This window comes from Lichenostomus cassidix, chromosome W (genome assembly GCF_008360975.1).
Source record: "Lichenostomus cassidix isolate B80296 chromosome W, HeHo_3.0, whole genome shotgun sequence".
Classification (NCBI taxonomy): Eukaryota; Metazoa; Chordata; class Aves; order Passeriformes; family Meliphagidae; genus Lichenostomus; species Lichenostomus cassidix.
Window position 1 is genome coordinate 20,694,513 of NC_139510.1, and position 25,621 is coordinate 20,720,133.

Sequence of the window (25,621 nt, forward strand, 5' to 3'; positions counted from 1 at the left end):
TTCAATAAATAATCCATGTTGTAATAGACCTGATTGGTCATTATAAAGAACTCGTGAGCAAGAGTGATTTTGGGGTGCTGGTCACCTCAAAAGCTGCTGCCTACTGCCAGAAAGCTAAGTTTAAAAAATCAACATCTATAAGCTGCAAACCATATTAAATAAAGAGCTTTGAAAGCTCCTGTTAAAATTTAAATTTGGTTTAACAGAGAACACTTAATTAAAGGGATCACATAGGGATAGCTAAAATAATAGTCTAAACTGCCGAGTGACTGAATTTTGGGTAAAATCTAAGCCATAATCAGAGGTTGCAGGAAATGCTGAATTTTTATACCACAGTAGGAGTAAAATTTCCTCCCAAAATAATCTTCACAGACTTGGATGAAACAGATTAAGAATGAAACAAAATCATCTTTATGTCTGGAAATAAAGTTCATTGAATCAAACTCATAAAATATCAAAAACTATTAAATCCCCATTATTTATATCCATAAGTTATATGGAAAGTAATATCAATACTGCCCTTTATGAATATACAGGCTGGTCTCTAAAAGACAACACTGCTGGTTTCCTTAAGATCTTACATTTCTTATGATTCAATATGTTCTACAAACCAGGCAGTGGGAATAGAACAAATTATTGCCTACTCAATTTAATTATCAAAAGACTGAGAAACATTAGTGAAGATAGGCTTTTGGATACATTCAGTTGAAATTAATGAAGAAAAGAAACCATCTTTTAAATCAGTCACTCTTTCTGAATATGTTCAGGATAAATGTTCAAAAAGAATTAGACATGATATATAAAAGGAAGTTTAACTTCAAAATTATAGTAAAAAGTGACTAAAATACAGATTGCTAATTTTGTAAAATGGAAATCACTGGAGTTGCTGATAATCATAGAATCAGAGAATTATTAAGGTTGGAAAAGACCTCCAAGATCATCAAGTCCAGGTTTTAACCAAATACCACCATGCCCACTAAACCATATTGTGAAGTCCCATGTCTACTCATTTTTTGAACACTTCCAAGGATGGTGACTCCACCACTTGCCTGGGGAGCCTGTTCCCATGCTTAACCACTCTTTCAGTGATGAAATTTTTCCTAGTACCATATCACCAGTTACCTGGGAGAAGTGGCCAACCCCCATCTTGCCACAATCTCCTTTCAGGTAGTTGAACAATAAGGTCTCCCTGAGCCTTCTCTTCTACAGACTGAACAACCCTCATACCCTCAGCTGCTCTTTGAAGGGCTTATATTCCAAACCCCTCAATAATGACAAAATTTATTAATCTGTTAAGGAACTAGATTATAAAGGATGACAGACAAAGCTGGAGAAACGTACTATAAGACTGAATAATTACTGAGAAAGAAACAGCAATGCCAAGTGATTCTAAAATCTGCCCATTACATTTTGAAATAGCTAAATATTATGGCTAATAGGGTCAGTAATTAAATAAATAACTGTAAATCATATTTACGTTGTTTTCCCTCAAATGTAACATATTAACACTAGATCCATTTGTGACCAGAATAAGTTTCATAAAATAACAGAATAATATGAGCAATGCTCTTGGCTCTTGATGACACAAATGCTCCTCTTATAAATTTCTAGCTAGTCTGGGAAGAGCATCAAGGAAGACATAGCAGCTACCAAAGTACTCCTTTGAGGGTCTCAGGACAAAATAGACAGATATTTCTGATAGCGAGATGTATATATTGTGGGAAATAATTCTTCCTGTGAACAGAATAATATAAAGCTAAAATAAACAAAGTATAATACATTTAAAATAAATTTGTAATCAAAATAAAATTAGGAGAACATGCTGAGGGCACAGTATTTCTTGTGGTATTTGTGTCATCAAGATGTGTTTTGAAATCAGTTATTGGCATCATTTTTGGTGATAGCTAATGTCTTTATGCCACTCAGCATGAGTTAATTTCAGTATTACATAAAAATTGTTAATTCTAAAAAGCATCAACTGCCTACTTATTAAATACAATTTGTAGTATAGCCATAAGAATGTACTGCCCATTTTGACCGCATCTCCACCTAAGAAATCCAATCTACTGCCAATTTGCAAGTCTGCAGGTCTGCTCCCATGAATGTGATTAATATTATTCTGGTCATATCCTGGGTTTGACTAAAAGGGATTTTGAAGGGAAAGAGTAATTTTAATGTAAGAAATAAAATACTTCTTTTTAGCATGGAGGACTTCTGTCTCATATATTACTGTATGTAAAATATTTGAACCATGTCTCTTCAGAATGTTATTGGTTTCTTCTCTTGTGCTGACCTACTAATTTGATAAGTACAATTATTCATACTATTCAAATATTTATACTTTAAAATTAAGAGAAGATTAAAAAAAAGTAGGTTTTATTATTCCTTGGAAAAAGTAATCAAGATTGTCATGTTTTCTATTTGGAATTTAAGACGTTCCATTTCTGGAAGTTTTTTATTCCAGCAAGCCTTTCACCAACTCTTTGTAGAACAGCAATCTAAATTTCATAGAATCATAGAATAGTTAATGTTGTAAGGGACCTTAAAAGATCATCTGGTCCAGCCTTTCATGGGAAAGGGAGCCTAGATGAGATTAGTGCCCTGTCAATCACATCTTGAAAACCTCCAATGATGGGGACTATACCACATCCCCTGAGGTGGTTGTTCCAGTGATTGATTATTCTTGCTGTAAATATGTCTTTCATACATCAAGATGAAACTGATCCCAGTGGAACTTGCACCTATTGCTCCTTGTCTTCTCCATGTGGCTCCTGTTTGTAGGTGTCCTTTAAGTACTGGAATACTGTGATGAGGTGTTATGAACAAGTGTTTGAGATCACTTAAAAAATCCCTGGCAAGGGTATCAGCAAAAACCAGATTTAATATTAAGCAACAGCACAACAAAGTTCCTTGGCAAGATTCACTCTACTACTTACTAGACAGTCAAGGCACAGCAAGGAAAACCAAGCAATGACGAAAGCAAATTAAATCCAGGCAATCAAAACAGAAATTAACCAAGAACTATTTGGGGGGGAGTGTGTGTGTGTGTGTTTAGGTGCGTGTGACAAAAGGACAGTGAGGGTAAGGATAAAAAGGAATATGGCCTAAAAGCTTAACAGCACTCAAACCTAACAGTACTTTAACTTATACCTTAAACCTAACAATTTAACAAAGGAACAACACAACTTATTCCTAGCTTAACTTCTAACTTAACAATTTAACAGAGGAATAACACTGAACAGCATTTAACCTAACTTATAACTAAGTTAAACTTAGCAACATAGCAAAAGAACACTTAGCAGCATTTAAGTTAGCTTATGACTTACAGGCCTGACTTACTTAGACATCTTAGGGTACTTAAACATCTAAAAAAGCAGCATTTCTCCCAGATTTGCTATAGCATATGTGCATGTGTATGCACACAGACATAAAAAGTCAGTGCAAGCAAAGTACCTGAGCAAAATTCCCCTTGAAGGTCAGTGAAATACTCACTTTGGATGCCTTTGCATCTCCCCAATGGGCAAAGGGTTGGGCCTCGAGGAGTGAGGGTATCGGCCAGGACTCAGTGTTGTTCAGTGATCCTCCCAGTATAGCAAACTTGAGTGTTTGCTGGCTCTGAGAGGCATCCCACTCAGAGGGAGGTTGCTGGTTGCAGCCCGCTGCACTCCTGAAGAGCTCAAATGGTCGCATTTTGGACCGCTGTTTATAGGGTCACTGTTTATATGGAGTGGGTTTAGTCGTAACAATGTTTCATCCTGGCCACAGTTTGGGTTGGTAGTTTCTTTGAAAGTGTGAGAATAGGAATGTTCTGCCATTCAGGCAAGGAAAAAGAGTTTCCAAGGCTATTCATAAAGAAAACAGGAGCTTGTTAGACAGCAGCAGTTCTTGGGAGCAGACAGTGTTTCTGATAAGCTCAAGAGGAGCTGAGCCCAGGGGCTGTTTTTCAAGGCCAAGGCCTAACGAGCATTTCTCAGATCACAGTGTGGCCTGTGATGCCCGAAAAGATAGGCTGGAAATAAAACCCCATAGACCGGTGTCTATAGAGCAGGTATTTGTTTATTGCAGCTCTGGAGGTGAGGGGGATTTCTCCACCTAACTCACCCTCCTTTGTCAAGTTCTGTGGTTTGTTGATACAGTAAATCTTGCTTAATGTTACTATGTCACTATAATATCATCATATATGCGCTGTAACTAATTTACATAACATGATCTCATGGTTATAAATAGTTCTTTTCCACTGCGCTTGTGCCCCCCCAATTCAGTGGTCATAAGGGTCTTCTTGGGATGAAAGCTCAAGGTCTTCTTCACATCTGAACTTTTCAACTTTGTCTTGGGAGCATGCGCAGTTATGGTGTCCCTTGGTCTCTCTGGTTCTAACCGGTCTAAATTCTTTATTTTGTGGCTAATTGGCTTTACATTTGCCAATTTCTCATTAGTACCATACTTGTCCATCTTTGAAGATATCCACCTGGTGAGTTTTTTTGTTTGTTTGTTGGGGTTTTTTTGTCTATTCAGCATTAAGCAACTAGTTAACCATATACTAGCCATTACATTGTATAGAAAGTTATAATTCAAGTTATATTAGTATAAAAAGTTATCATTTAGGCAATATAGGTATAGAAAGTTATGATTCAAGTTATATTGATATAGAAAGTTATTATTCAGGTTATATAGGTATAGAAAGTTATGACTCAGGTTATATTGATATCTTATAACTCAAGCTATATAAGCATCTTGTAACTCTGACCCAAATTATATAGGCATCACCTGGAAAATGAGGGGGGGGGAGGGGAACGAGGGATGCACCACCACATGAGGCTCCCCCTGAGCCTTCTCTAGGGAGAAAAAACCCAATGCCTTTAATCTTTCCTCATAGGGCAGGTTCTCCAGCCCTTTGATCATCTTCGTGGCCTGCCTTTGGACCCTTTCCAGTCTCTGCATCTTGAATTGCGGGAACCAGAATTGGACACAGTATTCCAGGTGCAGCCAGACAAGTACTGAATAGAGAGGGTTGATTATGTCTTCATCTCTGCTTGTAGCACCCCTGTGGATGCAGCCCAGGATCTGATTTGCCTTTGTTGCTGCAGAGGTGCACTGCTGACTCATGTTCCAATATGTTGTTGTCGGGGGTTGAGTACCTTTGGAATTTCTTCCCATTCCTGTTACTAAGCAACAAATAGTTGGGTGTTTTAGAGCCATCAAGTCTTTTGTAAAAGACAAAAGGTGTGCTTGGGCAGGGCACGGTAAGGGAAGAGCCGGCCCTGGGAACGCTCTCTTGTTGTTCGGATGCTGAGGGGAGAGGCTGCTCTCTTTGCTTTCCAGCTGCTACCAGAGGAAATCCAACTGTGCCCTGTTTTTTCTTTTCTCCTGGCTGGGTGAGCTTTGATTCAACTTTTCTTCCCGCTGGGAAGGGCACGTTTCCCCGGGCTGCGTTTCCTCGCGGCTGCTGCCAGGGAGCCCAGCTGCCTCTGCTGCCTGCCCCTGCCCTCTGCTGCACGAGACCGCGGCGTCTGCTGTGACTGCAGAAATCCTTGCTACCTCGCTGCTAGCCGGAAGGGAGCCGGCGCCTGCCCCTGCTGCCCTGCTTTCTGCCGCTCCGAGCTGCCTAGCTGCCCGCTTTTCAGCCCTTCGACATTGCCAGCTGCCTGGGGCTGGCCTGGCCCTGCGCCGCAGCGCCACCTGCAGCCGCTCAGGAGTCATCGCACCTACCCTGCCCGACCAGGAGCTCAACAGCGCCACCTGCAGCCGCTCGGGAGTCATCGCACCTGCCCTGCCCGGCCGGGAGCTCAACAGCGCCCCTGCTGGCTGTGACCGTGATTACACCACACGAGAGAAGGCTCAGCAGCTCACAAGTCATCTGCTATTGGTTTTCTGGTTCTAGTTGTGGTTGCTATTATTGTTATTGCTTGTTTATAGATACTAGTAAAGAACTGATATTCCTTTTTTCCCATACCTTTGCCTGAAAGCCCTTGATTTTTTTTTTCAAAATTAAATAATTCGGAGGGAGGGGAAAAATCACATTCTCCGTCCTAGGGAGGGTTCAACCTCTCTTGGCAGACACCTGTCTTTCAAACCAAGACAGTTGTCTACCAGAAACCCCAGGTCCCTTTAAGCAAGGTCACTTCCTATCCTGTATATGGCTCTTTGGTTATTTCACCCCAGGTACAGGACCTTACACTATTCTATTTTAGGGCCACAAAGATGATCAGAGGGCTGAAGCAACTCTCCTACAAAGACAGGCTGAGAGAGTTGGGGCTCTTCAGCCTGGATGTCCTGGGGAGACTTCATTGCAGCCTTCCAGTACCTAAAGGGGGCTGTCCTGGGGTGATCTATAATGTTATTGTATTCCATATCTATCTGTGCCCAAAAATTGTTACTGTCTCTTTAAGATCCTGCATCCAGGGACCTTGTGTATGGGGGCGTGTGATATCGTGGGCATTTTTTAAATCAACCCTCAGAGGCAATTTCCAGTCCTTGGTCACATATTTGTGGTATTTGCTTCATGGGTGTGTTGGTTTTGCTTGGCCCAGTTTTTGCTAGTGGTTAGGCAGGGGCACAAAGATGGCTCCTGTGTGAAGCTTCTGGAAGCTTCCACCATGTCCAGCAGACCCAATCTCTGATGGTTCTGAAGATGATGAACATGCTGCTGGCCAAGCCTGGGCCAATTAGAGATGCTAGTTATGCCTCTGTGATAACATATTTAAGAAGAAATAAAAACAATGTGCACATGCACTTCTTTTTAGCCAGAGAAGAGAAGGAGGTGAGAACATATAAGGGAAAACAACATGCAGACACCAAGGTGAGTGGAAAAGGTGGGGTAGGAGGTGCTCCAGGCACCAGAGCTGAGAATCCTCTGCAGGCCGTGGTGAGGACCATGGGGAAGCAGGTTGTCCCCCTGCAGCCCATGGGGTCCATGGGGGATGCAGAGATTCACCCCCAGCCCATGGGGAGGTGCCTATGCCAGAGCAGGTGGATGCCTGGAGGAGGCTGTGATCCAGTGGGAGTCCCAGTGGAGAGAGAGACCTTGTTCCCAAGATGGAACAGCCTGGCCTCAGAGGTCTGCAGCCAGTGGACAAGGGGCCCACGTCACAGCAGTTTTGGGAGAACTGTCTGCCCATGGGAGGAGGCTCATGTTGCGGCAGGTTCGGGCGGGCTGCTGCTTGTGAGATTTGGACCCACACTGGAGAAGTTCACAGAGAACTGTCTCCCATGGGAGGGACCCCACGGCTACGCAGAGGAAAGGACTCCTCTCCCTGAGCAGTGGAAGAAGATCTCCATGATGAACTGACCAAACCCCCATGCCCTGTCCCCCTGTGCTGTTCGTGGGAAGGAGGGAGGGGGGGTGAGCGGAGAAACGGTGTCTTTAAGGGCTTTATTTTACTTCTCATTAGCCTCCTCTGACTCTGTTTAGTAATAAATCACTTTGTAACCTAAGATGGGCTTGTTTTTGTCCTTGGAGTATTTTTCTCCCTGTTCCTTATCTCAACTCATGAATCCCTTTGTGTGTTAAACCTTTTCCTCTCCTCTCCTCTCCTCTCCTCTCCTCTCCTCTCCTCTCCTCTCCTCTCCTCTCCTCTCCTCTCCCCAGCTGTGGCAGGGGAGAGCAGAGTGAGCAGATTTCGTGGGGTGCCTGGCATTTGGCCAGGGTCTAAACCATGACAATGGGCTGCTTGGTCTTTGCTTAACGCAGGGGGGGAGGAGGGGTGGAAATCAGGCCTCTGCGTTTACCGAAAGTGTCTCTAAGGCTATCGAGAGATCACTCCAGCCAGCACTGCTCTGGTGCTGTACAGAAAGACCCTTCTCACACTTGTGCCGGTGTAAGGCACAGATTCTCACTCACCCAGAGAGCCGGATAGCTCATGCGTTACCAGAGACAAAGAATCCAGAGGCTCAATCAGCCGGATATTCCAGAAGTTTATTCCAGAGGGTTCCAGGGTGAAAGAGGAAAAAGAACCCCACGTGTCCCTAGATATAGGGATCACCTGGGATCAGGGGAGAGGAGGCGGGGGGAACACCACAACCAATGGGAGAAGGGAGGGATGAGTCAGGGGTTAGGTTACAGCCGGGGGATTTACATAATTTGGGGAGGGACTTATCATGTTACTCGGACTAGGATGTTTCCCACCAGTGTAGCCCTGCTGTACTGGAACCACTTGGCTCCCCAGCAGTTCCTGAGGTGGTATCATGCACCACCACATTTGCTCAGGCAAATGTTCTTTTCCTTCCCTTTTTGGGTTCTTGTTTTGGTTTTTTTCCTTATTCTCATCTCAGAGAAGGGCTGCCTTGGGGCAAATTCCACAGGCCAAGCGGGGCAGGCCCCGCTCCAATCCAAGCCGCTCCAACTCACCAACGGCACCTGGCTGAGAAGACCACAAGTCACCCCAGCCCAGCCACCTTGCCTTACTTGTCCTGTCATCTCCTGCCGCAAGGAAGGCGAAGTCCCTCTGGGAGTTCTAGCTCTTGATACAGAGAGTATCAGTTGGAGCTCCAGCGGTCAGGGAGATAAGCAGGGGGGAAGACTGACACCACCTTTCTCTTTGTCCTTCGAAATACATCTTTGGCTGCAGAGCACCATCTTGGGGGGGGGTGGGGGGGGTGTCCCTGGCATTTTTGGATCTCATTTTGTTCTGGGGGGAGTCTGCGAGATTTAGCAATTTTTTATCTAGCAGTTTTTTGCTGTTATTTTTGCCTGTTGCTGTTCTGTTTGTTAGTAAACTGTTATCTTTTCACTTATATCTTCTCGTATTCATTCCTTATTGGTGGAAAGGGATTGGTTGAACCTATAAAGGGAGACAACTCATTCCAGAGTGTTCTTCTTTAAATTGTCTCAAATCAAGACAGGGGCTTATAAAAAAGAGGGAGACAGACTTTTTATATGGGCAGATAGTGATGCCTTAAAAGCTGGTAAAAATATGAGGCAGACACAGCAGTATAGGGAAAAAAGGGTATTACCTTGGTTTTAATAGGATCCACCCTCGTCAAGGTGGAAACACACCAAGGAACACACCTGTGTACAATGCGTATACAATTTTATGGACCTTACAAATTAGCATATCTACCTAAAATCTCCCAATAAGAAACTTAACAAATGAAGTAATTGTCCCCCTATTCCAATTTACCCCCCCCAAGTGAAGCTACAGTCTAGTTTACAAAAACATGTTCCAGAGAGGAGGCTCCGTCCAAGGTTGGAGCCTCTAGTTCTGAGATAGTAGGGATGTTTCATCTTCCCCAGAGAACCCCCGAACTAGGCTAAATATCAGAGTACAAAGGTTATAGACATGTAGGGCTAAGGTACAGGGAGTGTTGGTGAAAGGTACAAGGAAAGGGAAAGGGTATAAAAATGTATAAAAAGGGTATAAAAAGAGTATAAAGAGAAAAGACAAAAAACATCAGGCATCAATAGTGACAGGACAAGGCGGAATGGTTTTAAACTGAAGTATGACAGGTTTAGATTAAATGTTAGGAAGAAATTCTTTACTGTGAGGGTGTTGAGGCACTGGAACAGGTTGCCCAGAGAAGTTGTGGATGCCCCATCCCTGGAGGTGTTCAAAGACAGGCTGGATGGAGTGCTGAGTAACCTGGTCTAGTGGAAGATGTCCCTGCCCATGGCAGGGGGATTGGAACTAGATGATCTTTAAGGTCCCCTTCAAACTCTAACCATTCTAGGATTCTATAAATCTATTACACTGTTGAAAGCAATGACTAAAAGAATATTATTAGATGGCAGAAAATTGTTTGGAACAGCTGATATGTATACCATTTCATTAAATTTCTGATGAGAAAGACCTGACTTTTTACTTTATGTGTAATAAAAGAATAAATAAAAGACATAACTTTGTCTCTATAAGAAAACATATCAATGCATATTATGGCCTGGAGGGATGGGGAAGGGAATTTACTTTCTAGCTTTTCTAGCCTAGCATAAGGCAATTCTTATTCTTTATATTTTAATTAAAACAATTTAATGAAAAATTTAAATAATTAAGAGTTAAGATAATCAGCTAAGCTACCAAAGTCACAATTGCATTTTCTAATAAGAATTGCATTTTCTATTAAGAAAGAATTAAGAACAATGTTATCAAATGATGCATAATTTGGGGGTCATTTATTAGAATTAGTTTAATTTACTTAATTCTGGATGCAAGATTAGTCTTCCATATCTTGCTGCATTGCACTCTTCCACTCTGTTGCACTTTGGAGCTGTCATTCAAAACACTCTGCAGTAGTATATATTATTGAACTCAGAACCCAAAATATGAGAGTAAGGGAGAAAAAGTTCTTTTATATCTTTTGTGAAAAATCAGGTAAGAAATGTTTAAATGAGTCTATAGAATAGAATGAAATTGGGTGAGATGCAATAGAATAGAATAGAACAGTTCAGTTGGAAGGGACCTACAATGATCATCTAGTCCAACTGCCTCTCCAGGCTGACCAAAAGTTAAAGCATGCTATTGAAGGGATTGTTCAAATGCCTCTTTAACACTGACAGGTTAGGAGTATCATCACCAGCTGGTCAAAGAAGGTGATTGTCCCACTTTACTCTGCACTGGTGCAGCCTCACCTTGAGTCTTGTGTGCAGTTTTGAGCACCACAATATAAAAAAGACATTAAGCTATTTGAGAGCATTCAGAGGAGGGCTATGAGGATGGTGAAGGGTCTGGATGGGAAGCCTCATGAGGCGGAGGTCACTTGCTCTGTTCAGCCTGGAGAAGAGGAGACTGAGGAGAGACTTCATTGTGGTCTTCAACACCCTGATGAAGGGAAGCAGAGGGGCAGACACTCATCTCATCTCATCTCATCTCATCTCATCTCATCTCATCTCATCATCTCATCTCATCTCATCTCATCTCTCTCTGACCAGTGACAGAACCCGAGGGAACAGCATGAAGCTGAGTCAGGGGAGGTTAAGATTGCATATCAGGAAAAAAATTTTCACCCAGAGGATTATTGAGAACGAGAACAGGCTCCCGAGGGAAGTGGACAAAGCACCAAGCCTGATGGAGTTCAAGAAGCATTTGGACAATGCTCTGAGACACATGGTGTGATTTTACAGGATGGTCCTGTGGCGTTACAGAGGAAGCTGCCACCGCGATTGCATACTGAAGCAAAGTGGAAACAGAAGAATGCTGATCGACACAGAATGTGAAGCAGATAGTGGCTTCCTGCTCTCCCCTGAGAGAAGAATAACAAGCTGTCAAGGCTGACAGATTTATTGAAGAATTTTAAAAGACTAAGCAAACAAGAAATAACTTCTCATGCTAAAAAGTATATATACTATTTGGCTTTGTAATAAAGACAGATACAGTTGCATAAGTGTCTGTCTCTCACATTCAATATGCCACATGGTCCCACACAGGGCCAGGAGTTGGACTCAATGATCCTGATGGGATCTGTAAGAGACTGGAGGAGATTGCTGGCTCAAAATATTTCAGGTGTGTCTGAGGAAAAGGGGCAGGTTGGGCCTTGCCCTGGAGAGGCAATGAACTGCCCCACACATCCCCTGGGGCCTGTATCCCAGTCCCACAGTGGCCACCAATCACTGGCACACCAGAGGCAATGCTCCCCACCCTGCCTCTGGAACCCCTAACCCAGCTCCTAAGTGGCCAGATGACCAGAAGTCCCATCTGGGGGAAGGGCCCAGGAAAGCCAGAGGGTATTTAATCCAGAACAAGAGGCAAGCACGTCTTGACCCTACCTCCTCTTGGAATTTCTATCAGCTGAACACTGCTGGAACCAGGAGTAGAAGCTATACTCGTTCTTTTCTATATCTTTTCTGTATTTCTCTCTTTCTCCTTCTTCTAATTCCCTCTTCTAGGAGTTTTGAGAAACTTAAAATTGAATGGGCTTGGAGTTTGACAAGCTGAATGGGCTAAGTTAATGCTTTGTAGAATGTTTTATGTTGATTAAATGCTGCTCTAAACCTTTTGCCAAAGTTCTCTGATTTTCTGAAGTTGTCAGTAAAATTTTTTTGTTGTTTTGACCTCTTGAGAATACCTTGTTGGTATTTTTTCCTGTGCATTTAACTCAGAGTGCATGAAAAACCATAAGCCCTTTTAAGTGTCTTGTCGAGCGAGGTTTTTGGGGCCTTACAAGATCCAACTCAGCATATTCTGTGATTCTATGATACCTCTCTAAGAATCTTGTTCCAATGTTTGACCACCCTCTCAGTAGATAAACACTTCCTAATATCAAATCCAAAACTTTCCTGGCACAATTTTGAACCATTCCCACACATCCTGTCACTGGATACCAGGGAGAGGAGATCAGCACCTCCCATTCCACTTCCCCTCTTCAAGAAGCTGTGGAGAGCAACTAGGCAGCACCTCTGCCTCCCTTTCGTCAAACTAGACAAACACAGAGTCCTCACCCACACCTCAGAGGACATGCCTATGACATATGCTCCAAGAGATATACTAACAAAGTATCTCATGCCCAATATTTTATTTTCTTCCATTAACTTTTAATAGGTAAGCATCTAAACCATTAAAAAATAGTTTCTTGGTTTAGTTAGGTTAGTCTCTGAAGTTTGCTGAGCTCATTTGAACTAAACTCCATCACCTAGGTTGACTTCTATATTCATCTTCTGGAGCTTTAAAATATTTTTTTATTCTGGTTTTAATTGGAATTACATCTTTCTGTCTTCAGTGGAGTTGCTTTTGTTTCATATTAGCAGAAATGAAATCAACATGTATGAATATGAATACATATCCAGAGAGATTCATTTTATCCATAACCACATAAAACTTCCACTTGTGCTGATTTAGGGTAAAATAGAAATTATTCATTTAAAAGAACTAGAAGCTGGATAATAATAATAATTTTTGAACTGATTTAGAAGGCCAGAGATTGGATAATGATTTACTAAGATTTGCTTGCTGAAGACAATGTATTATTCGCTTAATGATTTTGTGCCTACCTAGTTTCTGGGAAGATAGAGAGAAGAGAGCCAAATAATTGAGAAAAACTACTGAGTGTGACCGAACATCCTGCCCTCGGACCCCAGAACTGGTACAAGTTGGTTCTAAGGCTTGGACTTGGACCAAGAACCAAGGGAGCATGCGCAAGGGAGCAAGGTGAAGAGTTCATAGTGAGGAAGACTACTGACTTCACCCTCATTAATAATTTGGGACCCTTGCCCACAATTAATCTGTGACATTGCGCTTGCGCAAGCATATATAAATGAACTTTGAACTCATTATAATACGAAGCAGGGATAGGTAATGAATATGTATAGGGGCTTTGTGCAACTTCATGCATATGTAACCTGTAACCTAATATAAACCAAGTGAAGTGCTGCTTAGGGTGTGCATGCTTTTGGAGGGGCTACCCCCCCATGCACCCCAGCTGGAATAAATGCATACCTACTTCATAACTATCTGAGTTGTGGAGTCATTCCGTGTTTCAGTGCCACCAATTTCAACACCTTCCTACAACAGATGTAATTCAACCATTTTCCAGACCATATTAAATATTACTGAAAAATAATTGAGCTGGTTTTTTTTTTACAAAATTAATCATAATATTATTTGAGCACTTTTGACAGCTGGTAAAGAATTTGAATTATATGACTATGCACCTAAAATGAGGAAAAGTGACTTTTTGTCTTATTACCAAAGTAGTCTGTTGCAATTCAAAAAGTCACTCCATCAGCTAGATTATAAACATATTAATTTATGTGTTAAATCAAAAGCAAATTAGGAAAGGGAAGTATCTAATTTAAGTATACATCTGGCCTTTGTTGGAGGTTGGGGAAGTTGGAATTTTCCTCCATCCTGTTACTAAGAGACAAATGGCTGGGTGCTCAGAGCTATTAAGAGACAAAGGCTCTGGACTGGGTGTGGTGTTGGAGAGGAAGCTCTCCCGGCCGAATGGGTACTGGTCCATCCGACACCGGGAGGAAAGCAACTGCTTTTAGCTTCTGGCTGCGACCGCGGGAGATCCAACTGTGCTCTGCCACTTCCTCCTGGCTGGGTGAGCTTTGATCCAACCTCTTTCCCACTGAGAGTGCACGTTTTCCCGGCTGCGCTTTGCTGCAGGGTAGTCCGGCTGTCCCTGCCGCCCGCCCTGCTTTCGCCGCATGAGACCGCGGCATCTGCCGTGACTGCAGAGTCCTTGCTACCTCTTTGGCTAGCCTGGGAGAGAGCCAGCCCCAGCCCCCCTGCCGCCCCGCTCACCGCTCCGAGCTGCCTGGCTGCCTGCTTCTCAGCCTTTTCCGCCATTACCAGCTGCCTGAGGCTGACCTGACCCTGCGCCACAGCGCCACCTGCAGCCACTCAGGAGTCATCGCACCTGCCCTGCCCAGCCGGGAGCTCAACAGCGCCCCTGCTGCTTGCAACCGTGATTACACCACACGGGAAAGTGCTCCGCAGCTCAAAAAGACATCTGCTATTGGTTTCTGGGTCTATTTGTGGTTGTTATTATTGTTATTGTTTGTTTATAGATACTAGTAAAGAACTGTTATTCCTTTTCCCACACCTTTGCCTGAAAGCCCTTGATTTCAAAATTAAAATAATTCAGAGGGAGGGAAAATCACATTCTCTGTCCTAAGGGAGGGTTCCACCTCTCTTAGCAGACACCTGTCTTTCAAACCAAGACACCTTCTAACCACAATAATACTCAAGTTGCTTAACTTAAGTGAGTTCAGATAAAACAGTGACATTCTAAAGTATTTGAATTGAAACAAAAACCTTAATCATAGATTTTGCCCTTCATTGTCTTAACCTTAAGTAAATCAGGTCTTATTTGTAACTGTGAAGGTTTGACTTCCATATTCTTCTAAGACTTGCTGAGAAAAGCGGCAATCAAGATATTGATGCACACTGTTATTCCAACTTTCTAAAACCAGTATTTAGAATAAAACACATATTCTACAGCATGTGATGATCAATTGACCTCTAGCATACAATAATCAAACGTTTGAGCACATTTAACTGGCAATTGTCAAAAGACTCCAAATACTTCATTTGGAGATAAATGGAATTTTATTTATATGGAGAGTGATTTTTCTTTATAATAAATGCATAGAAGTGCGATATCTTAAATGTTTACTACATGCAAGTCATCTTATTTTGTTAGCATTATAAAAATTAATTTTATGTAATAATGTATCTCTGCAAGAATGTAATTGAATATATTGAATTAATGTATTTCTTCAATTGAGTGTCAGTCTTTGATCATTGAAATAACCACCTCATACAGAACTGTAGAAAAAAAAGCAAAATTTCAGTAGCATTTTGGCAAATTCAGTTCTCTGTTGACAGTGTGAAATGACAAATTTAAATGAGTAATTTTGGCCCATGTAAGCCCATTGTATGCTTCAGCGGACTGTATAATAACTATTTTGTTATAGTAGTTTTGTTTTCTAAAATGTGCGTTCACATGGGAACTGCCCTGAACTACCAGAACTTTCTAATCCTATTCTTAGTCCCAATTTATCTTTAATTTAGCCAGCATAAACAGTCCTGTAATTGTTACCAGAACTGAATCCGATATATCAAGCAACCTTCTCTTTATGACAAACAGCATAACAGAAATATGTGGAAAGCTGGCTTCTAGAGAAGGGGCACGCCGACGTAGATAGATTGCTTTTTAACAAGCCGCTTCTTAACAATAGCCATATTCAGCCAACTATTAATTAGATACCTGCGTCCAATCAGCGATCTATGTCACCATAACCTTGGCTGCAACATAGAGGTGGTGGGAGCCGTCGAGAATGCGTTAATTGGTAACAAATATGCAGAAATCAGGCATTATAGATAAACATAGATACATGTTAAGGCAAGTAGCCAAACTTAGGGCGTGGAAGTATATAACCAATAATATTGTACGATTACAGAATATGCATGATTTAGTTAACTACACTATAAAACTGTATACTGTAATTCAATAAACTGAAGCTTGTAGTAAACCCATATTGGATTGTCAAGCCTCCGTTTCTCGGCAAATGGTGACCACCGACGTGATACGAACAAGGGTCCTGCTCCCTGTCTGGCTGGACCTGTTTGGGGAACAGCACGGCTACGGCCGAGAATCCAGGCACTCGGCTCCGGACACCCAGGAGGGTCAAAGCAGTGGGGCGCACTGACCGGACGACCGTTACAGACGAGATCTGGACACTGCCGGACTTGCGAGGTGAATTTCGCACGCACCAGGGTGGAGAAGCAGCCGACAACTTCGAGGGGGTAGAAGTAAGTGCGCAGTTCCGTAAATCGGGATGGAGAGGCAAGCTGCTCTAGAGATATCATTATGCTTTTTAGAAAAGCATGGACTTAGTAAAAGCATCCTATCACAGTTTGCTATTTTAATCGTGGTGGGACAAGCCTATGGATTTCTTACAAATCCTGTTACAGTATTCAGCCTAAAAGAGTAGTTAAATTATAGAGCTGGTTTACTTCTGGAGGGTGATAAAATTGCAAAAAGGCTTGGCAAACCATGGAGTAAAGTCCTAGCTTGCTTACAACATCCTGCAGAGCTAGAACTAACAAGGGTGGCAGCACAGAAAATTGCGGTTGCAGAGAGCGGAGAGAAACTTGAGAGTTGCTGTGCTGCTTTTAACATGCAAGCAGCCGCGGCGCAGCCGGGGAAGCCCCCCCCGCCAGGAGGGAGGGGGAAGCGTGGCTCTCCCTCGCTGCCAGCGCCGGCGGGGAAAGGGCGCATCGCGCCGCTGCCGGGAGCCGAGAATACAAAGTTACTCGATTGGATGAAAAACCTATTCCTGTCCCAATGTATCATAGAGCTTAGCAACTTTACAACGAAAAACATCTTAGCTGCTTTGTGTGAGAGAGTCACCATTGAATTTTTGCCAGAACAACTGAATACGATGCTAGAGAGAGCTCAAATATCGCGGGTAAAAACCCAGAGTAGCTAGAAATCACCCCGGCGCTATGGATGTGGCAGTAAAAAACTGTTTTTAACATGCAAAAAACTCCGCCAGCCGCGGCGCCCCCCCCCACCAGGGGGCAGGGAGAATCGTAGCCCTCTATCGCTCCATTGCCGCACAAACAAACCGCGGAAAAAGAACGACAGTTTCTGCCAGATCAGAGCCACCACCCGCAAAGCTGACACGCACCGCAGTAGCAGAGAGAGCTCAGAGCAGCCGCGCCGCCCAGGAACAGCCCCGCCGCGCCATTCAGACTCTGCAACCCGAGAGCGAAATGGAAGTTACTCCAACCTCGGTTTCCTTTCAACTGAAGCAGAAGGCGGAAGTCGCAGAAGGCACCCCCGATGGGCGGTGCCGCTGGCTGTCCACGCCCCTTTCACCACCTCCTGCTCACTGAAACCATCACCAACACCGAGACTGGGACCGCCCCGCTGCGAATGATGCAAGCAAACACTAGCTGTGCCATGGAAGATTCTTTTCAAAGCTCCAAAAATCAATTCATAACTGTATTTTAAAGTACCCTGTTAATTAGTGCAACTAAGTTATGATTTAAACTTGTTTCCAGCTTTTACTAATGAGAAACCATTGTAACAACATAATTGTCCTGATGAACCTTAGTTACTAAAACCTTAAAGAAAAGCTAAAATTCCTTGCAAAAGCAATTTAAAAGTGTTTATCCTAAGTATATTTTAACAAAGTTAATTTTTGAACTATTTCCTCAAAGCATCATTCATCATTAGGTGCATAATATCGTAGCTTTTAAACCAACTCAGTGTTTTAAACAAATTCAGTAAACCCTTTTTAAAATAAAGTGAATATTAACTAAACAAAATATAAAGCTAGAACCATTACCCTTAAATCCTTATATCAAAACATCAAATGATTTACAAAAATTATTAAATGCAATTAACTGTGTAAAGCTCACCCTAAGCTTTACCCCATGTAAGTTATTTGCAGAAACATCCAAAACTACGTCACAAAGTAACTACCACACTAAATTTAAAGAAATATTTTTATTTATAAGTGTTGTTTGGGGCAGTGTTTATGTGTGTGTGAGTGTGTCTGTGTGTGTGGGTGTGACAGTGCTGTGACAAACATACTATAAATGTCGTTTGGCTTCTAAAGCATTTTAAATTTGTGGACCAGGCCTATAAGTGAAACTATACTGGATAATTTGGGCTACCTGTTGAGTGCCATTAAAATTAAGCTCAAGTAATACCTTGGTAAGCTTACCTAAGACAAAAGCTAAGCAGAGTCAAGAGAATAAAAGCACCACAAATTATATTAAATTTTAAATTTTGTTAAGTTCAAACACTATTAAAGTTAAGTGAATTTAGATTTTATTATAGGTATATTATGTTGTTTGTTATTTTATATTTCATTAAGCTTAAATTCAATTAACACTAAGTTCAACTGTTACTCAATATTTGTTGTTTTAACTTCCATTAATCTTAAATCCTATTAAGTTTGAATTCAATTATAGTTAAGTCTCTTAAGTGTTGCTCAATTTACTATTTATTAATTTTTAAGTTCTAGTAATTTTATGTCCCATTAAGTTTGATTAAGATTGAGTTCTGTTCACTTTCAGTGGTATTAACTTTGAGTTTTGACAAGTTTGTTTTTGCTATGTTGTGCTCATTTGAAGAACACAAGTTTTTGCTGCCAAAGTCTTGAACAAAAGCTGAATTTTGTTACAGTGTTGCTTAAGATAGTGTTTGTGTGTATGTGTGAATATTGCAGGCCTGCTGAAAGTGTTGTTTGCTTTTGAGTGCTTTAATGTGTAGATGAAACCTGTAACTGCTTGTCTTGGATTGATGATATGATAATCCTTTATCCCCTATCGTTGGCTTATATGCCCAAGAAAGAAAAAAATGTGTAAAAATGTGTGGTCCTGTCTCTTTAACTGCACCCAGCCGCAGAGAGAAACGCGGGTTGTTTTGAAAACATTTTCTCCAAGCCTTGCTCCGGGGGAGGATTCGTCGCCCGGCAGAGACTGCGTGCTGGACGGGGGTCAGAGTGAGCTCTGTTCCCGTTTTTTCCATTCTTCTTCTTTTTTCCTCGTTTGGACCCCTTCTCTTCGATCTGCTTTGCCACCCGGAGACCCAGGAGGGCCAGAGGACAGCAGAGCTCTCCAGGGAGCTCCACCCGGCCCCGGGTGGGGGGCGAGGAGGAGAGGGACTGCGTCTAAGAAAAGGACTTTTTAATCAGGTTGAATAACTGCCTTTCACCTTGTTTTTCCCCTTCCCCTGTGCCTTGTAGGGCACTCTGCGTGGTTTTGTTAAATAAATAGTTTTTTCTTCACTTCCATCTAAGAGGTTCTGTTGTGGGTGGGGGAGGGGGTGTCAGGGCCCTTCGCTCTCGGAGGAGAGAGAGTCTTATCATTAACCCGGGACACTGCTGAAAGTGTGGTTTTTGATTTTGAGAGTTTCGATGTGTGAATGAAACCTAAGAGCAAAGTTTTACTGAATAGTTAAGTTTCCTGTTAAATGCCTTTGGTTAAGTATAAATTCTGTTAAAATTAAGTATTATTAGATGTAAATTTTAATAAGTATTAAATTCTGTTAAGGTTAAAATTCTGTTAAGTTTTAAATTCTGTTAGAGTTAAGTTGTTAAAGTGATATCAACTTTGAATTCCATTATAGTTAAGTCCTATTCGTTAGTTTTAAATCAAATTTATTAAGATCAAGCTTTATTCATTTTCAGTGATATTAATTTTAAGTTTTTAAATTGTTAGTTTATATTATTGTTCACAAAAGCCTTGCAGTTTCATCTTCCTTAGTTAAAGTCAAATGATAAGGTCCACTGTTTTCAAATATTTTACCTCACCTTATATAATTATCTACCAAAGTGGTAACAGGATAAAACACTCTCCTTATTGGTATTAATCAAAGCTTGTTTATAAGATGCTCTAAGAAAACCCTCCCAGTTAAGGCCTGGGGCTCTGGCCAAGCCTTAATCCTAACTGGTTGGGAAATATGCCACCAAACCCAGGTGTTTCTGCACCAAAAATGTGATCGAGTCACCTTGACTCGCTGATTTGGACTTGTGAAAGCTGAGCCCTCTTCCAGGTAAACTTGGAATCCTTGCCCGGGAAAGGTTCTCCAAGCCCTGCCTGTGGAATGAGGTCCCCCAGCAATTGCAGTCCCTGGGAGATAGCAGAATAGTTAAACAATTGAGGATGTATTTTCTTAAATAAGCTTATTGTTTCATTCCATGTATTGTTACACCTTTGTGTCATTTTCATCTTCTTATAGAAAGAAACACATCTTGCCAAAAACAAAACGGGGGGAGTATAACCCCTCAAGCAATTAGACAATGCAATACTTATGCTAAAATTTTATGTATAGAAAAATGTAATTTTGCTTTTTAGAGCAGTTACTGTTACTGTATTGATGATTCTAGATGTGTTGTTAAGGTCATTATGTGAATTCACTAACCTTAGCTTGCCTAATCTCTGTTGTTGTAGCATAGATTCCAGTGCAGCACAAAACAAATTTGTGGGTTACTCTAGCCAACTTGACAGGGCAAAACATAATTTGTCTCTCTCTTTCGTCACCATACAATCCCTTTTACCACACGTGGGCACTGCACATGCATTAAAAACCATAGGGAGATTGGCCTGCTGGGTAAGCAAGCAGTCAAATGTTACTACAGAAATAATAGAAAAGCTATCCGCAGACATGGATAGCTTAAGGCATTCCATACTGCAGAATCGTGCTGCCATAGATTTTCTGCTGCTTGCTCAGGGGCACGGCTGTGATGAATTTGATGGTATGTGCTGTTTCAACCTTACCAATCATGGTGAGTCAATACATAAACAACTTCAATGGCTTAAGGAGCATACAGCAAAGATAACAGTGCAAAAGGGCGATGGCCTATTCGGAATTCCATGGGGCGACTGGGGTATAACAGGATGGCTTCGCTATATCTTGCAAGTAGGATTAGTGATTTTACTTGTCCTTGTTGGCATAGCTGTTATTCTACCTTGTGCTTTGCAATGCTTGAAAAAATCATTATCGCAGACAGTGAATCAGCTTTGGCTTGCACAAACGCCTAAAGAAAACAGGGGAATTGTGGAAAGCTGGCTTCTAGAGAAGGGGCACGCCGACGTAGATAGATTGCTTCTTAACAAGCCGCTTTTTAACAATAGCCATATTCAGCCAACTATTAATTAGATACCTGTGTCCAATCAGCGATCTATGTCACCATAACCTTGGCTGCAACATAGAGGTGGTGGGAGCCGTCGAGAATGTATTAATTGGTAACAAATATGCAGAAATCAGGCATTATAGATAAACATAGATACATGTTAAGGCAAGTAGCCAAACTTAGGGCGTGGAAGTATATAACCAATAATATTGTACGATTACAGAATATGCATGATCTAGTTAACTACACTATAAAACTGTATACTGTAGATCAATAAACTGAAGCTTGTAGTAAACCCATATTGGATTGTCAAGCCTCCGTTTCTCGGCAGAAATATATAGAAAAATAATAAGAGGAAAATGGTAGAAGGAAGGTGACAGAAGACTAAGCAAGAAGCTCTGGCTTCTTTCAGTTGTACTCTTCTACATTGTTCAGTTTTAGAAGAGTACTTTATACTTAATTCAGAAGGATCAGAAACTATTCCAGAAAGTGCATACATAGAGAAGTACTGTAAAAATATTTTCCTCACATGGCAGGAAGCAGTTAATCAGTGTGATGATAGACAAGTGTGAAGGGAGAAGAAAGGAGTGTTTTGGCCAAGGAGACAATAACCTTGAATGTCATGCGTAGTGACATGGCATTTTTAATATCTTCAGATATAAGCCTTTTTTTTTAATCTTACTGGAAATAAACAGGAATTCATTTTTTTTTCTGTGAGACAAATGAAAGCCCAGTTGTTATACTTATCCTTTCCTGAAACCAAGCATGGCTTGTTGGCTTCAGTCTAAATACCATTTGGTTTAGTCCATATTTACACAAATTTATTATTCTTACAGGAGAGCAAAAAATTTTTTATTGTCTAACCATTTTCATTAAAGGCATTTCTTTTTCTGAATAAAAATAAAATCAGGACCTTTCAAATTGAATAGGGCAATTCTCCCAAGCCAAAATACCTAGTAGCCCATGAAGTGTTTAAAATGAGGAGCTTAGATACTGCTCACTGTTCATGGGAATTTCAGGATTAGATTTTAAGAGGAGGGTAGTCTTAGACCTTGTTTTCTAACTTGTAAGCCCTTCTTTTGGCCACACACTTATACCTCTTCCCTTTAGTCAGCTTGGGACTTGTTTGAACCACTGATTAGCCAAACTGGATAAAAAAAATTAGAAAATGAGAATACTAAACTAGTCAAGCAAGAATAGCAGAAATGAGTGGGTTGTTTTTACCCAGTTTACTGGCTTGCCGAGTACCAAGGGCTGACAGAAGGGAGAGGGAAAGTACAATGTAGCTGAGACCCAGAAACTGAGGAGGAATTAGAGAATGGCTCATTTTGGTAGCAATGAGCTAGGAAATTGTGTCAGCTGTGAAACTTCTCTGTCACTGATACCAGAAGAGTTCATGAGAAACAGTCAACTGCATATTTTGTAGCAGATGAAGCATTGTCTGTTTGCAAATACTCTGAAACTGCTAGGTGTTTGGGACAGTACAGTACAAAATGGTTTGACAGTCAGGTCATATGAACATAGTATGTGATGTAAGTTTATGTGTCCTAGGTTGCAATATTGATGTAGTTAAGTATTCTATTACCACCAGCTGTGGGCCATTAGCTGCTATCACCCACTCCGGATGACAGGCAATGGGCCATCCGTTAGCTATTATCACTTGTTAACGACCCACCCCGCATGACAGGCAATGGGCCATCAGGAACCCACCGTGTGACTCATGGACTTATCTCATCCCATTGTGAGATGCTCTGCCGAGGAGGGAGGAGCCAGGTGTTCCCACGTGGATATAACCTGGCCTTGGAACTGCCTGAGGTAGCCCTGTCTACTGGGTTCCCGGAGGACCAGAGCTACTACTGGATCTTCAGCTGGAGACTAGACCTTCAGAGGATCACCGCTTCAACTGGACTACTTCAGTTGGACTGCTACTACCACCCTAACAGGGTGTTAGGTTGTATCTGACTTTGTCAGTGCTTTTCCTTGTATTATTTCACTTATTTTTAATTTCAATCTTGACTTGTGATCTCCCACTGGTTTGTTTTCAAACCAACACATTATGTCACATCTATGCACAATTTATCACATAAATACAGTTTCAGCATCTATTTCACATATCTAAATATCACAACTTGCACTTGTATTTTTATTGATGTTATTTTCACTGAGACATAAAGGTAAAAGAAATCCTTCCTCACTGATCCCTCTCCTTTGCATTCTGCAACAGCAATTCACTGAAGTCCTTACTTAGGAAAATTATTTGCATTCCAAGAATCTTATTTAAACTTGTGATCACATAATAGAGAACAAAGGCATTTTTGCAAGTGTTCTGAAATTTTGTTTCTTCAGTCATAAAGATGTGAGATGCAATGATTGCTGTTCAAGTATGCATCAAAATCCTGAAAAGCAATATGTAAGCCTCTTTCTGTTATTTCTATCATCACTTAGGCAAACAAAAAGATCAAAGAAACAGTTTGTTTTTGCAGTACTGTTGGAATCATGCAAAATACTTCAGAATTTCACTTAAGAGCCTACAAATTCTGAATGTTTCCTATTAAAAAAGACACAGATTGGTATTTATTTTCACTCATACTTCTGAGTTTCTGTTGTACACAAGCCAAAAAATCTTTAGTAATAATGTCAAATAACTGTATGCACCGTACTGAACCTTAAATGTTTTGAACTTTCTGACTGCAATAAGGATATTCAGGGAATGTTAATACATGGACAATGAGGACAAAGCATGTATAATTTAAAAAGTAATTATGTGAATAATACATCTATACAATATTTATAATAGGAAATATTTTGGGAGAACAGGAAGCCCAAATATATTTCAGAAAAGCTAAATGTCAAGGAACGAAGAAGATACTATAGTACAAAGCTATGGTGAAAAGTATTGTATTTTTAACCAACACAATTTTTGAGGAGCAGCATTTTTGCATTAGTTTTTTAAACAGAAAAACAAAAAAAACACACCCTATTTTTGTCCCCCAAACAATAGACAATACATGCATTTAAATGACACTTTAGAATAACAAATATGGTCTTTATTTTGTTAAACACTGCAAATTTAAAAAATGTATCTGACACCCCTTCCAATATATTGGCAAAAAAAAGTTATTTACTGCAGGATGATAAGAAATCCACCAATAGACTTCATCTTAGATGATCTTTTGATAGAAAAAAGCCCAACACCACAAAAACAGCAATCTTATTTTTATTGCCAAGAGTAAGATTGATCTGGTTGAATTCTCTTGCATTTTCGACACTGCCTTCAACATCAACTTTGCCCAAATAATTCTTCTATTCCTTTCTTTCCTGCAATATGGCTACTGTAAAAATGCTTGAGTGAAAGTTACAGTAAAATCCCTGTAACAAGATAAACAATGACCCTCAATGGATTACTGATTACATGGAAATGTTTGTTTTGACTGATAAATAAAATTGTAAATAAAAACAAAAAAAAGAAAGAAAGAAAGAAAGAAAGAAAGAAAGAAAGAAAGAAAGAAAGAAAGAAAGAAAGAAAGAAAAAGAAAGAAAGAAAGAAAAAGAAAGAAAGAAAGAAAGAAAGAGGACCTATCAGTGGTTACACATTGTTTTTCATGATCTCTACTAAACTAGCTAATTGGACAGGGACATATGACTTTAGTTGTTTATGTCCAAAGAGGAACTGTATCTGCAAAAGTGTGAATGTCTAAAATAACCATTAAATATTTACAACAGGCCATTTTAATTTCCTTACTTGTGACACTCTCCAAAACATATTTAATTTATTGATTTCTTAACTAGAGGTAGGTAATTTGTAGGCCTTGTTAATATATTGTGCACACTTCATTAGTTTACTAATGTAATGCAGGAAAATCATGCACAGACCTTCAATACCAGAAGGACATATAATAAATTATTTGGGCGTTATTTTTCTTTTCCACATGGGTTAATATGTCTGTTTTCTCCTATTATTTCTTTTTTGGGTTTTTTTTTGAAGAATGCATAACAAGGGAAGGGCCATTAAGTTGAGCAATCTGAAAGTCTTGCATCTCATAACCAAAAGCCCAGAGTCCAGCAATATCTTCATATGCAGCCTTTTTTATCACCTTTTAAAGTTTTTGCAAATCATGCAGTCAGTTCTGACTGATAGCCAGCATAAAGCCTCCTCTCTACTTTAAAACTTTGAAAAGTGTTTCACAATCATGTGGCAGTATGATTTAAAATTACAGATTACCTTGAAAATCAAAAGTCTGAATTATAAAAGTAAACTGCCCTTATAGCTTCATCATCCTATATTTGTAAAGAAAGTGCCAGCTAATGAGTGAAAAATGCAAGTTTAAGGTTTTTGTAAAACATATTTACAGCTTTCTTGTACACCTAGAAGAGTTTCCCAATATGTTTTCCTTCTCTCCTCTCCCATTTATGAAATTCAATGAAACAATGTAATTTTGCAAAATTAAAAGGATTCCTGTCTTATTTTTGCCTTCAGCTTCATGTTAGAGGCACATACTTCTGGACTCAAGCACTATAATGCATGGTGGAAATCACCAATTAAAACAGCAACAGCAATGGAATATATTGCAAATTATAACATCTGTCATTTAA

General features: G+C 40.7%; 1 long non-coding RNA gene across 1 annotated transcript in view; it reads right to left on the reverse strand.

The window, feature by feature from the left end:
* The window catches only part of LOC146425649 (uncharacterized), a 563,016-nt gene extending 549,612 nt beyond the window's left edge, over positions 1 to 13,404 (reverse strand). The window contains exon 1 of the long non-coding RNA XR_014846583.1: positions 13,362 to 13,404. This is a non-coding gene — a long non-coding RNA (uncharacterized LOC146425649). The remainder of the gene's footprint in view (positions 1 to 13,361) is intronic.
* Positions 13,405 to 25,621: the final 12,217 nt, after the last annotated feature.